Genomic DNA, 15,133 nt, shown 5'->3' with positions numbered 1-15,133 from the left:
AAAGTGAGGCTTGTTGCTGTAACCGTTCGCAAGCTGATTTTGTTTTCCCAAATAACTCGCTACCTTTATGTCTGGAATAGGTCCCAAGGTTGGGCTGAACAGGAGAATCCAACCTGTGCAAACTCTTTTCATGTTGAGGATCTGACAGTTAGTTGGGGTAAATGCCGCAGAAAAATTTACAATCCAAAGTAGGAGGAAGTTGAAAACACCAAAGAAGTAGGAGAAACCAATAATTGATCAGGGATGGTAAATTCCTTATAAAACAATAGGGATAAGTTATTTCAAACGAGTGTGATAATTGTAAGATCTATGAATTTAATTCAGGCACACAATCTGCGGCAGAAAATTAGCCCGACTCCCAATTGGCCATCCTCTCAGGTTAGCAACTTCTAAATATGCAGATCTCATTTAAAAGTTGACTCAACTTTAAGGCAAAGGCATCATGCAAATGGACAGAAGAAAGCAGTGCATTTCCACAGATACTGGAAAATGGCAGTGCGACTGAATGTGAACCTGGAGCCGTTACACGCCCACTCTAATTTGCATGTTCTTCTCAGTGCTTGGGTCGGTTATTTCCTGAAAAGTACGACACTGCCACAGTGACAGTGACTTGGGTTAGATCCCGACCATTGGTGCTGTCTGTGTGGATTCTGCATTGTTTGTGTCGTCTTTCCTCCAGTTCTCCGTTTTCCACCCAAAAAAAGTTCGGTTAATTGGCTACTGTGAATTATTCTTCATGTAAGTGGGTTGTAGTCATTAGTCATTGGTCATGTGAGAGAGACAGCAGGTTACAGGGAATTAAGTGGGGGGAATGCAACAAATGGAATTACTCTGAAATGTGCTGAATGGTCTCCTTTTATGTTGTGAGAAAATATGAAAATCCTAATTGCTTAGAATGATACAAGGTTGTTTGCTCTGTTCACTCAAATCCCAGATCCTTCTTTTTCCACCCTGGAATTCTATTATCTTGAACTTCTAGCAACTCGTCACAAGTAATAACTAATGGCAGAAGCTGTTAGCTGCTAGGCTTTGGCTAATTATAATTCACTTCCATCCTGGACAATGTTCAGTGTGAAACAGGAACAACAATTTTGTCCAATTCCTTGCCACTCCCTTAGATCATCACAACGTAATGGTTACAAGTATGGTAGCCATGGAACTTGTGCACACGCACAAAAAATGCGTTGGCAAATGCTCTGTGGTATTGTATGCTTGCCAATACATTGAACTTCAAATAATTGTTGAGGTTTGCTAACTTCAGAGAGCCAATATAATAAAGCAGATTTGTACACAAAAGAAATGGTAGGAATGAGGAAAACATATCTGATAAAATATGAAGCGGAATGGTGAAGCACAGTTCAAATACAGCTAAGTAGAAGGAGTAACCCCCCCCCCAAAAAAAATAGCAGAGAGGAACTTAAGTCTCAGAATGGGAAAAAATTACAGCCCTCATATATTTATTTATTTATTTGGTATGTCAAGGCTTTTAAAAAGTGAAAAGAATAAAAATAATCAGGGCAGATAAAACCTGAATTATGTGTTTCCAAAATGCAATCACCAGCAGTACTATGCTTCAGTGTTGGTCCTTCTACTGATTGGTATCCCAAAGTATATTCCAAGATCATGTTTATATACACACACGCGCGCGCATGCGCACACACACACGCACGCACACATATACACACACATATGAGGGGTGATTGATAAGTTTGTGGCCTAAGGCAGAAGGAGTCAATTTTAGAAAACCTGGCACATCTATTTTTCAACATAGTCCCCCTCCTACATGTACACAGTTAGTCCAGCGGCCATGGAGCATACGGATCCCTTCTTTGTAGAAGTGGTCCACAGCAGGGGTGATTGATAAGTTCGAGGCCTAGGGCAGAAGGAGATGAATTACTAACTTCAAACTTTCTGCATTTTCACTCAAAGAGTTAAACTGCACATGCATGTAATGAGAGCTGTATAACTCATCTCCTTCTACCTTAGACCAGGAACATATCAATCACCCCTGCCATGGACCACCTGGAGGTCTAAGATGCTCTCATGCACATGCAGTTCAACTCTTTGAGTGATAATGCAAAAAATTTGAAGTTAATAATTCATCTCCTTCTACCTTAGGCCATGAACTTACTAATCACCCCTGCTGTGGACCACTTCTGGAGGTCCAAGACACCGACCTCTATAAAGAAAGGATCTGTATGCTCTACGACCGCTGGACTAAGTGTGTAAATGTAGGAAAAATAAATGTGCTAAGTTTTCTGAAATTGACTCCTTCTACCTTAGGCCATGAACTTATCAATCACCCTGTGCGTGCGTGCGTGTGTGTGTGTGTGTGTGTGTGTGTGTGTGTGTGTGTGAGAGAGAGAGAGAGAGACACAGAGTATGTCATGATGGCCAAAAAATATACTTAAATACTTTCTCTGCTTTAAAATATTCAAAAAGAAATGGGGGAGAAATACCTGGAAGTAGGGTACAATTAAGAGACAAATTCAAATTGATAAATTGTAAAATCACAAGGCAGAACAACTTGGGGAGGCTGTTCTTAATGGCAGTTAAGGCATCAGGTTTGATAACTTTCTTCCTGAACTTTAAAAGCAATTCATTGAAATGTCATGAACCAATTTAAAGACGAGAATTTGTAAGCAACACACATCAAAGTTGCTGGTGAACGCAGCAGGCCAGGCAGCATCTGTAGGAAGAGGCGCAGTCGACGTTTCGTGCCGAGACCCTTCGTCGGGACTAACTGAAGGAAGAGTGAGTAAGGGATTTGAAAGTTGGAGGGGGAGGGGGAGATCCAAAGTGATAGGAGAAGACAGGAGGGGGAGGGATGGAGCCAAGAGCTGGACAGGTGATTGGCAAAAGGGATACGAGAGGATCATGGGACAGGAGGTCTGGGAAGAAAGACAAGGGGGGGGACACAGAGGATGGGCAAGGGGTATATTCAGAGCGACAGAGGGAGAAAAAGGAGAGTGAGAGAAAGAATGTGTGTATAAAAATAAGTAACAGATGGGGTACGAGGGGGAGGTGGGGCATTAGCGGAAGTTAGAGAAGTCAATGTTCATGCCATCAGGTTGGAGGCTACCCAGACGGAATATAAGATGTTGTTCCTCCAACCTGAGTGTGGCTTCATCTTTACAGTAGAGGAGGCCGTGGATAGACATGTCAGAATGGGAATGGGATGTGGAATTAAAATGTGTGGCCACTGGGAGATCCTGCTTTCTCTGGCGGACAGAGCGTAGGTGTTCAGCAAAGCGGTCTCCCAGTCTGCGTCGGGTCTTGCCAATATATAAAAGGCCACAGTGTCTATCCCCCTCCCCCTCCAACTTTCATATCCCTTACTCACTCTTCCTTCAGTTAGTCCTGACGAAGGGTCTCAGCCTGAAACGTCGACTGTACCTCTTCCTAGAGATGCTGCCTGGCCAGCTGTGTTCACCAGCAACTTTTATGTGTGTTGCTTGAATTTCCAGCATCTGCAGAATTCCTGTTGTTTGATGAGAATTTTTAAATAGCTTATTGTATAATAATGTTCTTTGACTTTAACAACGATTAAAAAACAGTAAGTAGATATTTTTAAACAAAGTTTGATTGGAACCTTTTTTTGTCTCCCTTTCCAATATCAATTCTTTATATATTAGCCTTAATATGTATAGCTTCCTGTAAGCACTGTATAGTATATTCATCTTAAGACAGTATGAAATGTTTGGTTCACACCTATCAAATTTAGTATGTTAATTTATTCAAAAGTGAAATTAAGAACAAAAATAATTTGAACAGAAAAATAGAATTATGTGTTTCCAAAATGCAATCACTAGCAGTATCATGCTTTAGGTGATAGGGAAAGCCAGGTGGTTGGAAAAGATGAAGGGCTGGAGAGGAAGGAATCTGATAGGGGAGGAGAGTGGTCCTTCTACGAATTGATATCCCAAAGTACATTCCAAGATCAGGTTCAAAATATAGGCATCAACAAGGAGAAAGAGAAGGAATTGGAAAAAATACAAACAGAAATTGCTAGGAACACTCGGCAGATCTGGTAAAACTGCAGAAAGACCCTTCAAGTTGATGTCTCGTTGTCAGAACTTGGAAAGAGAGAAATACATGTTAGTTTTAAGTTGCAGACAAGGTGTGAGAAGGCAGGCTAGATAGGACAAAGGGAGGACATGTGGCAGGATGAAGAGGTCCTCAGCTTGATGGCTTAATGGGATCAGTTTGGGACAGATAGTCCACAAAAAAAAATGTAAAATGTTTTTTAACCCATCCAGCAGGTCAGGTTGTGTAAGTGGAACCAAAACTTAGAACACTACAGCACAGTACGAGTCCATCAGTCCATAATGTTGTGCCAACCTTTAATCTACTATAAGATCAATCTAACCCTTCCATCCTCCATTTTTCTATCATCCATGTGCCTATCTAAGAGAATGTTCCAAACCTATCTGCCTCTACAACCACCCCTGAAAAGGTGTTCCTTCTCTGTGTAAAAAACCTACCTCTGACATCCCCTCCATACATGTTTCCAATCACCTTAAAACTAAGACCCTTCTTCATAGCTATTTCCTCCCTGGAAAAATGACTCTGGCTATCCACTCAATCTCTGCCCCTCATCATCTCGTAGAACTCTATTCAGTCACCTCTCATCCTCCTTCGCTCCAGAGAGAAAAGCCCTAGCTCACTTAACCTATCCTCATAAGACATGTTCTCTAATCCAGTCCACAGCCTGGTAAACACAAGAAAGTCTTCCGATGCTAGAAATTCAAAGCAACAGACACAAAATGCAGGTGGAGGCAGCATCTATGGAAATGAATAAACAGTCGACGTTTCGGGCCGAGACCCTTCAGCGGGACTGGAAAGAAAGAGGGAAGACACCAGAATAAAAAAGGGTAGGTGGAAGGGAAGATAGATAGCTAGAAAGTGATAGGGAAAGCCAGGTGGTTGGAAAAGATGAAGGGCTGGAGAGGAAGGAATCTGATAGGGGAGGAGAGTGGACCATAGGAGAAAGGGAAAGAGGAGGGGGACCCATGTGGTGGTTATATGTGGTTGAAAAGAGGTAAGAGGACAGAGTGGGGAATAGAAGGGGGGGGCAGGCAATTTTTTTTTTCACCAGAAGGAGAAATTGATATTTATGCCATCGGGTTGGAGGCTACCCAGATGGAATATAAGGCTTTGCCTTCCCACTCTGAGGGTGCCCTCCTCTTGGCATGAGGAGCCCATGGATTGACATGTTGGAATGGGAATGGGATTTAAAATGTTTGACGACCAGGATTTTCTACTTTTGGCAGATGGAGTGGAGGTGCTCAACAAGGCAGCCCCCCCGACTTAAGACAGGTATCACCAACCATAATTGGTGGAGGTTGCACTGGGAGCACTGGACATAATAGTTGACATCAGCAGGTTCACAGGTGAAGTCTTGCCTCACCTGTTGGGGGCCCTGAATGGATGTGAGGGAGGAGGTGAATGGGCAGGCATGGCACTTTGGCCACTTGCAGGGGTAAGTGCCGTGAGGGAGATATGTGGGAGGGATGAAGGGACAAGGGATCCCTGCAGAAAGTGGAGAGGAGGGGAGGTAAAGATACGTTTGGTGGTAGGACCCCTGTGCAATGGCGTAAGTTGCGGAAGATGATGCGTTAGATGTGGAGGCTCATGGAGTAGTAGATAAGGTCAAGAGGGACTCTATAACTGTTAAGGCAATGGGAAGATGGAGTGAGTGCAGGTGTTCAGGAAATGGAGGAGATGCGGGTGAGGGCAGCATCTAAGGTGGAGGAAGAGAACTTTGTTTTTTGAAGAAGGAGCAAGAAGGACAAGGAAAGCTGCATTCTGGTAAATCTCCTCTGTACACTCTCTAAAGCGTCCACATCCTTCCTATAATGAGGCAACCAGAACTGAACACAATATTCCAAGTGTGGCATAACCAGTTTTATAGAGCTGCTCTTGAACTCAGTCCCCCAACGAATGAAGGCCGACTCACCATAAGCCTTCTTAACAACCCTACCAACTTGTGTAGCTGCTTTGAAGGATCTATAGAATTGAGCCCCAAGATCCCTCTGTTCCTCCACACTGCTAAGAATCCTACCATAACCCTGTGTTCTGCCTTCAAATTCAACCTTCCAAAATGAATCACATTCCAGCATTTTGCGTGTTTTGCTCTGGATTTCCAACATTTGCAGAATCTCTTGAGTTTACGAACAGCTGAGCAAATGACATTAATGGATGACTTACAACAGAAATGGCCTGTTCTCAATCAGATAAAACAACACAACTTCAGTTTTAGAATTTGATATTCAGTACAAAGGACTGCAACGTGCCTGGTGCACACGGAATGCTGTTCAGGGCTGAAAGGACAAATTACGTGGGAAGTTAAGAAGGCAAATTATAGAAGAATGAAGAAAAGAATTGTGAAAGAAAAGTTGGATGCAAACAAGTGCTTGAAGTCTTGAAGGTTTTTGAAATCAGGGAAAGATGACAGCATGAGGAGAGTGTAGACACTGACGCAGAAAATTGGCACATGTTGTAACAGACCAAACAGAAATAACTACTAAGTTGATTTGAAGGCGAGCTGAGTCCATGTGAGATTTATGGCTGGAGGAAAATACATAAGTTTAGTTTAGTTGGAGTAATTAAGTAGATAATAAGCTGATAATAAGAATTTTAAAGCCAGTTCATTGAGTCATCAGGATGCAGGACTTGAAGTGAGAGCATGAGCTGTGCTATTTCAGATGATCTGTAGTTGGCTTAAGTGGCAGCACATGGAATCATAGTCACCCAGAAGCAGGCCCATGGCCAGTAAACATGTATGAGGGGAAACTAACCATTTACTTTTATATATCGTCCAAAATTGGACGACTCAGTGTCGGCTGCTTCCAAGGCATCGGCAAGTTGACGGTGCCTGCAGGTTTATGGCGGGGGTTTCTCCCTTTTGCCGCCTGCTATCGGGGACTCGGGAGTCGATCGACTCGGGGACTTTGAGACTTTTTTTTACTGTGCCCATGGTTTGTTCTTCATCAAATTATGGTATTGCTTTGCACTGCTGTAACTATATGTTATAATTATGTGGTTCTGTCAGTGTTAGTCTTTGGTTTGTCCTGTTTTCTGTGATATCATTCCGGAGAAAGAGTGTATCATTTCTTAATGCATGTATGCATTTCTAAATGACAATAAAAGAGGACTGAGTGTTCTCATAATCTAAATCTAAATTGTAGCAAATGAATGACAAATTGCCACATTAGATAACTTCCATAACACACACAAAATGCAAGAGGATCGCAGCAGGCCAGACAGCACCTATGGAAATGTGTCAACAGTCAACATTTCAGGCTGAGACCTTTCCTGAAATGAAGGATCTCGACTCAAAACATTGGCTGTTTACTCGTTTTCATAGATGCTGCCGGACCTGCTGAGTTCCTCCAGCACTTTGCGCGTGTCGCTCTGGGCTTCCGGCATCTGCGGAATCTCTTGCGTTTACAACCGCCACAATGATCTTTTGGATAATGAAGTTTTATCTATTAGGTTTACTTTAATTCCATTGGAGAAGAATGTAAACATGATTCATATCAACTGCAAATAATCAGATTCTATATGGGCGTAGCTTTCCAAATTCCTTTTGAAATTGTTTAAAGAGCAAGTACAACGTTCAAAGACACACCTGAAACTATCACCAGCCTCTCATGGAGGCTAATGGCTTATCATGGCAAAGTGATTTAAAGATTTCTGCAGATAAGGAATTTTTTGTTAAAAAAAATTATTTTATGTGGCACAGGTTCATCAGTTCAAAGGATCGACTATTTCAGCTTCTGATTATTGATTCCTAAAATTCTTCAGTATTACATTTTAATCTTTAACATTATTGTGTCCTGGTGTTGATACTATAAATATGGTTGGAACTTTTGGGTCTAATTATTTAAAATTGAAAAAACAACACCACTGAAGGCTTAGATACAAAATGTTTTATTTCTCAGCGAACTCACTGGAGGATCAGCGGTGTAAAGTTTGAACAACTTCAAGTTCCTGTGCGTCAACATCTCAGACGATCGGTCCTGGGCCCACTATATTGTTGCAATCATAAAGAAGGGGTGCCAGCGGCTATAATTCATTAGGAGTTTGAGAAGATTTGGGATGTCACCAACAACTCTACCAAATATCCACAAATGTCCCATGGAGAGCATTCTGTCTGGTTGTGTCACTACCTGTTATGGAAGGCTCCAATTAGATTAGATAATGAGGACACGCAGTCCTCTTTTATTGTCATTTAGTAATGCATGCATTAAGAAATGATACGTTTCTCCAGAATGATATCACAGAAACACATGACAAGCAGACTGAAAAACTGACAAAAAACACATAGTTATAACATATAGTTACAGCAGTGCAAAGCAATACCGTAATTTGATAAAGAACAGACCATGGGCACAGTAAAAAGTCTCAAAGTCTCTCGAAAGTCCCATCATCTCAGGCAGACGGTGAACCTCCAGCACCGCAAACTTGCCGATGCAGCATCCTGGAAGCATCCGACCACAGTCCGACTCCGAGCCCGTCCAAAAACTCCGAGCCTCCGACCAGCTCTCCGACACCGAGCACCGAGCACCACCTCTGCCGAGCGCTTCTACCCCGGCCCTGGCAACAGGCAATATGCGAAGCCGAGGATTTGGGGCCTTCCCCTCCGGAGATTCTCAATCGCACAGTAGCAGCGGCAGTGAAGCAGGCATTTCAGAAGTTACTCCAAATGTTCCTCTGTGCTTCTCACGGTTGTCTCCATCAAATCAGGATTGTGCACGGCATCCTAGTTATCACATACGATATCATTCGGAACGGCTGCGCACGCTGCGTCGCGCCACCATCTTCTCCTCCCTCCTCTTGGATCACCTTTTGGTGCAGGATGAAAAGAGGCTGTAAACGGTTGTAGACTCTGCCAGCTCCCTCATGGGGAAAGAAGCCTCCCCACAACTGAGGACATCTTCAAAAGGCGGTGCTTTATCATTAAGGGCCCTCAGAATTTGGGACATGCCCTCCTCTCCTCACAACCATGAGGGAGGAGATGGTGTGCTCATGAAGGCCTGGACCCAGGCGCGGAGGAACGGCAGGATCACCGGGGTGAGACGGAACCAAGAGGTTAAACATCAGAATCAGAGCCTCAGAGGAGTGACTGAGGCACACCACGAGGTAATCCATCCTCTTCCACACTATGACCCCACCCTGGCACCGACTGAAAGTCCTCGCTAAATAATCATAGACTGCAGGAAACGCGTGCCAGAAACAATTAACTTGACAAGATTAAACCGAATACACAAGTGCTTAACAACTCCAGTTAAGGCACCGATTCGCCAATACAGGCGCTCATAAACCCAGGAAGCTCAACACACTATGGCAAGCCACAGGGCTCATGACAACAGTCAATGTTTTAGAAGTAGTTTCTCCCCTCTGTCATCAGATTTCTGAGAGGTCTATGAACCCATGAACACTAACTCACTATTCCTCTTTCGCATTATTAATTAATATAACCCAATCATTTCTTGTGCATTGCATTGTACTGCTGACACAAGACCACAGATTTCATGATGTAAGTCAGTGATACTAAACCTTTTTCTGATTGTGAACTTTGAGTCAGCAATAAGTAATCAACCAAGCAGATTTTATATTTAGCTCAGATGCTCTGAGCCAATAGGCTGGTCCTGGACTTATTTCCTGGCATAATTTACATGTTACTATTTAACTGTTTATGGTTTTATTACCATTTAATTATTTATGGTGCAACTGTAACGAAAACCAATTTCCCTCGGGATCAATAAAGTATGACTATGACTATAACTATATTTCCACACATTTTGCTTTAAGGCTTATAAAATCATGAAGGGCACAGATAAGGCGAATGGTCAGTCTTTTTTCCCAGAGTAGGGGAATCTAAAACCAGGATTAAGGTGAGAGGAGAAAGATTTAAAAGAGATCTGAGGGGGAACCTTTTCACACAGAGGGTGATGGGTATCTGGAACGAGGAAGTGGTATAGTCAGGTACTATTACAATATATGAAAGACACTTAGAGAGGTAGATGGATTGGAAAGGAAGAACATCAACCAAAAGCGGGGAAATGGGACTTAGCTCTCGTAGGCAACTTGGTCAGGATGGATGATATGGGCCAAAAGGCCTGCTTCAGTGACATATAACATAATGACTCTCTGGTTGTACATTGATTTCAGAATGTTCACGTAGGCTACGGACCAATCCTATTTATTTGCGGAATATACCAGTTAGTGACATGACAGTGGAAGAGTAATAGTGAAGTGGACAGAAAAATGTTCATGATTGTGTAATAGAAAGTGAAGATATTTTCAAAGATTATTATATGATGCCTGAATCAGTTTATAATTATTGTTAAGAATGATTTCAACTTAGTTGAATGAACGATGGAGGAGTAGATATGTACAAACGTTTGTAGAAAAATTGGAGAAAGATGTAAGAGTAACAGGGTTATATAAGATCAAAGATTTCATCTTCTCTCATATTAACTGGAACCATTTCAGTGTGAAAATCTGAGAGGAGATTTGATTTTTAAAATGTGTCGGAGAGAACTTTTTGAGCCAGCATATTGATGGTCTAGTGTTGGACCCAATCTTCCTCAGCATTTCAGGAACACCTTCTTCCCTCTGCCAGCCAATTTCTGAATGGACATTGAACCCATGAACTACCTCACTACTGTTTTTAATAATTTTAATTCTTGCAGTACTTATTTAATTTAACTATTTTACATATATATACTTACTGTAATTAATATTTTTCTCTATTATTATGGATTACATTGTACAGATGCCGCAAAGACTACAAATTTCATGACATATGCCCATGTTATTAAACCTGTTTCTGATTGTAGCCAGGCAAGTGGTTGGATTGTCAGTGGGAAGGATATTTGGATATAGTGACCACTACTCTGTAAATTTTAAAGCTATTCTGGAAAAGTATAAGAATAATCTAGAAATTGACCCGAGATTGAAGAAACACCAGTTTAAAACTCAGAAGGCTGAACCTGGCAAAAGTAGGCTGGGAATGGATACTTGTAGGTAAGTCTACAATCAACGTGGGAAGCATTTAAAAATTAAACAATGAGAGTTTAGGGCTAATATGCTCCCATAAGGCAAATCCAGGCAGCATTGGCTGTCAAGAGATATTGGGTAGTGGTTAAAGAAAGATAGCGTAGAATGGATAAAGAGAAAAGAAAACAGGGCAACACCTTCATGAGTTTAAGACATATACAAATGAAGTGAGATCATTTAAAAAGAGATCAGGAGGGCAAAACAGGGACATGAAATATCACTAATGAAAAGGATTAACAAACCTCTCAAACACAATGTTTTAATACATATTGAGGGTAGGAGTAAAGTGTAGAACTGGGGTGAGGTCTAAGTACTTGTCATCTGTATTCACCATGTAGATTTACAGCTGGAATAGTCAGGGACAAAGTTAAAGTTCCTGAACATGTTAGCATTAAAACAGAGGAGTTATTAGGTGGGTTTAAAGGTGAATAAGTCCCCAGGGCCTGATGAGAGGTATCTCCAGCTGTTATGGGAGGCAAGGGAGGAAGTAAAAGAGTGACACAGGGTAGATATAGGACTGATTGAAAATGATGCTGGAGAAATTATAATGGGTAACAAAGAGATGGCAGAGGAACTAAATGAGTATTTTGCATAAGTCTTCACGGTGGAGGACATTAGCAACATACCTGATAGCCAGAGGTCTCAGGGAATAGAATTAGGTACAGTCAAGATTACTAGAGAGAAAGTGCTTGGGAAGCTAAATGGACTAAGAATAGATAAATCTCTCGGACCGGATGAGGTGCACCCACGGGTTCTGAAGGAGGTAGCTTTGGAGATTGTGGAGGCATTGGAAATGATCTTCCAGGGATCAATAGACTCTGGCAAGGTTCCGGAGGACTGGAAGGTCGCAGATGTAGTTCGGCTGTTTAAGAAAGGAGGGAGGCAGCAAAAAGAATATTACAGACCTATTAGTCTGACATCGGTAGCTGGAAGGTTGTTGGAGTCAATCCTCAAGGATGAGGTTATGAAACACCTCGAGGTGCATGACAAGATAGGCCCAAGCCAGCATGGTTTCATGAAGGGAAGATCCTGCCTCACCAACCTATTGGAATTTTTTGAGGTAATCTCAAATAAGATTGACAAGGGAGAGGCTGTGGATGTTGTGTATTTGGATTTTCAAAAGGCCTTCGATAAGGTGCCACATAAGAGGCTGCTGAAATTGATGGTTTAGATTATGGATTAAATGGTTTTGTGGCTAAGTTTGCAGATGACACCAAGATAAGTGGAGGAGCAGGAAATGTTGAAGAAACAGAAAAGTTGCAGACAGACTTGGTCAGTTTAGGAGAGTGGGCAAAGAAATGGCAGATGAGATACAATGTTGAGAAATATACGGTTGTACATTTTGGAAGAAGAAATAATCAGGCAGATTATTGTTTAGATGGGGAGAAAATTCAAAATTCGGAAGTGCAAAGGGACTTGGGGGTCCTCGTGCAGGATACCCTAAAGGTTAACCACCAGGTTGGATCGGCAGTAAGGAAAGTGAATGCTATGTTGGCATTCATTTCAAGAGGAATAGTGTATAAGAGTAAGGAGGTGTTGATGAGGCTCTATGGGGCATTACTGAGACCTCATTTGGAAAACTGTGGGCAGTTTTGGGCCCCCTATCTGAGAAGGGATGTACTGATGTTGGAGAGAGTTCAGAGAAGATTTATGAGGATGATTCCTGGAATGCAGGGGCTAACATATGAGGAGCGTTTGCCAGCTCTTGGACTATATTCATTAAGCGTATAGAAGAATGAGAGGGGATCTCATAGAAACATTTCAAATGTTGAAAGGATTGGACAGAGTAGATGTGGAAAGGCTGTTTTCCTTGGTGGGTGAGTCCAGGACAAGAGGCCACAGTCTTAGAATTAGAGGATACCCATTTAAAACAGAGATGAGGAGAAATATTTTTAGCCAGAGGGTCGTGGATTTATGGAATTCATTGCCACATACAGCTGTTGAGGCCTGATCTTTGAGGGTGTTTAAGGAGGAGATTGATAGTATCTAATTAGTCAGGGTATCAAGGGATATGGGGAGAAAGCCGGAAATTGGAACTAGATGGGAGAACAGTTTAGTTCATGGTGGAGTGGCGGAGCAGACTCCATGGGCCGAATGGACTACTTCTGCTCCTTTGTCTTGTGATTGTGTGAAATTGCTGGGGCTCTGAGAGAAATGCTTAAATATTTGCTGGTCACAAGTGAGGTTACAGATAACTGGAGGGGAACAAATGTAGGACTATTGTTAGTGATAGGAAAGTCACAGAAAAGTTTCCTAAAGGACAGGATTTATCTACACTTGCAAATGTGGGAATTAATGAAAGAAAGTCAAACATAGCTTTGTCAGAGGGAGATTCTGTGTAACCAAATTGAATTTTTAAAAGGAGGTAATAAAATGTGTTATTGAGGGCATAGTGTAGTCTACATGGACTTCAATAAAGTCTTTGACAAAGTCTTGAGAAAGAGACTAGTCCAAAAGGTTAAAGCCCTTGAGACTTAAGCAAGTTAGCAAACTGGATCCAAAATTGACATAGTAGCAGGGTACAGTGGATGGTAGCGGAGGGCTGTTTTTACAGTTGAAAGCTTATAAATACTGGCATATCATAGAAAGTGGTGGTGGAAGCTTTACTGTCTGCTATATACATTAACGATTTGGCTATGAATGTTGGAGGTAAGATCAGTACATCTGCCTATGATACAATATTTCATGGTACAGTATTATAGGCAATAGTTGATAAACTGGGCAGATGAATAGCAGATTTAAACCCGGTAAGTGTGAGGTAACGTACATTGGGAGGACGCTAAGAGCAGAGCTAAAATTGTGAATAGTAGGATCTTACAGCAGGGGTTCCCAATGGACCCCTACATTAACCAAGGGGTCCGTGGACCCCAGCTTGGGAAATCCTACCTTAAACAGTATTGAAGAATAGGTATGAAGTCCAAGGATCTTTGAAGATGTCAGGGCAATAGATAAGGTTGAACTTGGTGAGTGGTAAGAGTCTGGGGAGAATTGATAAGAGTGTGTAGAGAATATAAGAATAATGTTGGTCTGGTGTAAAACGGTTGTTTGTGATCAGTATGAACTCATTGGGCAGAGGGGATTGTTTCTTTCCTCGATAGCTCTATATTGAGATGGGGGTGGAGTTGGGGAGAGCATGGACCATAAGAGCAGACAGCTTATAGCATGGCTTTCTAAAACATAGGTTGGGGCAACAACTGGCGTACTCTGGCACGACTCTGTAGAAAGGATGTGACTGCGCCGAAAATGCTGCCGAGGAGCTTCGTCTGGAACTTTCCTGCTTTGGCGCGTTTCAGTTATGAGGAGGAACTGAGAGGCTATGTTTGGTTTCCTAGGAACGGAGGCGGCCGAGCTGTGGGACCTAATTGACATACACAAAGTCACGAAGGGTGCAGACAGGGTGGATTGTAGGAAACTATTCTCCAGAGCTAAAAAAAAACCTGGAACAATCTCCTACACAAACTGATTTAAAACTACAGCCAGAACATTTCAATATATGTTAATTACAGAAAGTAGGAACAGTTTTCTCCGCCTGTGACGAACAGTCTACAGGCAGTCCAAGTGATCTTACATTTGGCGACAAGAAAATGAAAACAAAAGGTCAGGATTAGTAACATAGCACAAGATTGGTTTAAACTTCGTAAGGGGGTTCAGACGGTCCACATTTGTTCTGGATTGTTTCTGAGTGTGCTTACAGTCTATCGGCGGCGAAGTTGATTTTTGGGTGAGTTTCCTGGTAATACAACCACGCAAATAGCTCACAACCGCACTGTACTCGGAGTGAAAGTAGAGGCGGAAAGTTAAACCGGGCGCACCCACATCCTTCGCAACGCGGGACTTGTTGGGCTTGTCTCCGCCCACCCGCCACGGATTGTGCCGTTCGGGGGGGGGGGTGCAAGGGGAGGTAAGCATATTTGCCTGGTAAGGTAGTTTGAGGAAAACACGTCACGCGTACTTTGAGTAATCTAGCTGCTATTCAGATGTCTCCGGATGCCGGGAACATGAGGTAGGTCAGCGACAAATCTCGGTACAAGTAGATCGTCCGGGCGGTTTTAAGAGCGAGTAG

Source organism: Mobula hypostoma, chromosome 9 (assembly GCF_963921235.1).
Source record: "Mobula hypostoma chromosome 9, sMobHyp1.1, whole genome shotgun sequence".
Classification (NCBI taxonomy): Eukaryota; Metazoa; Chordata; class Chondrichthyes; order Myliobatiformes; family Myliobatidae; genus Mobula; species Mobula hypostoma.
The sequence above is the reverse complement of the archived record's forward strand: the minus strand, read 5'-3'. Positions refer to the sequence as shown.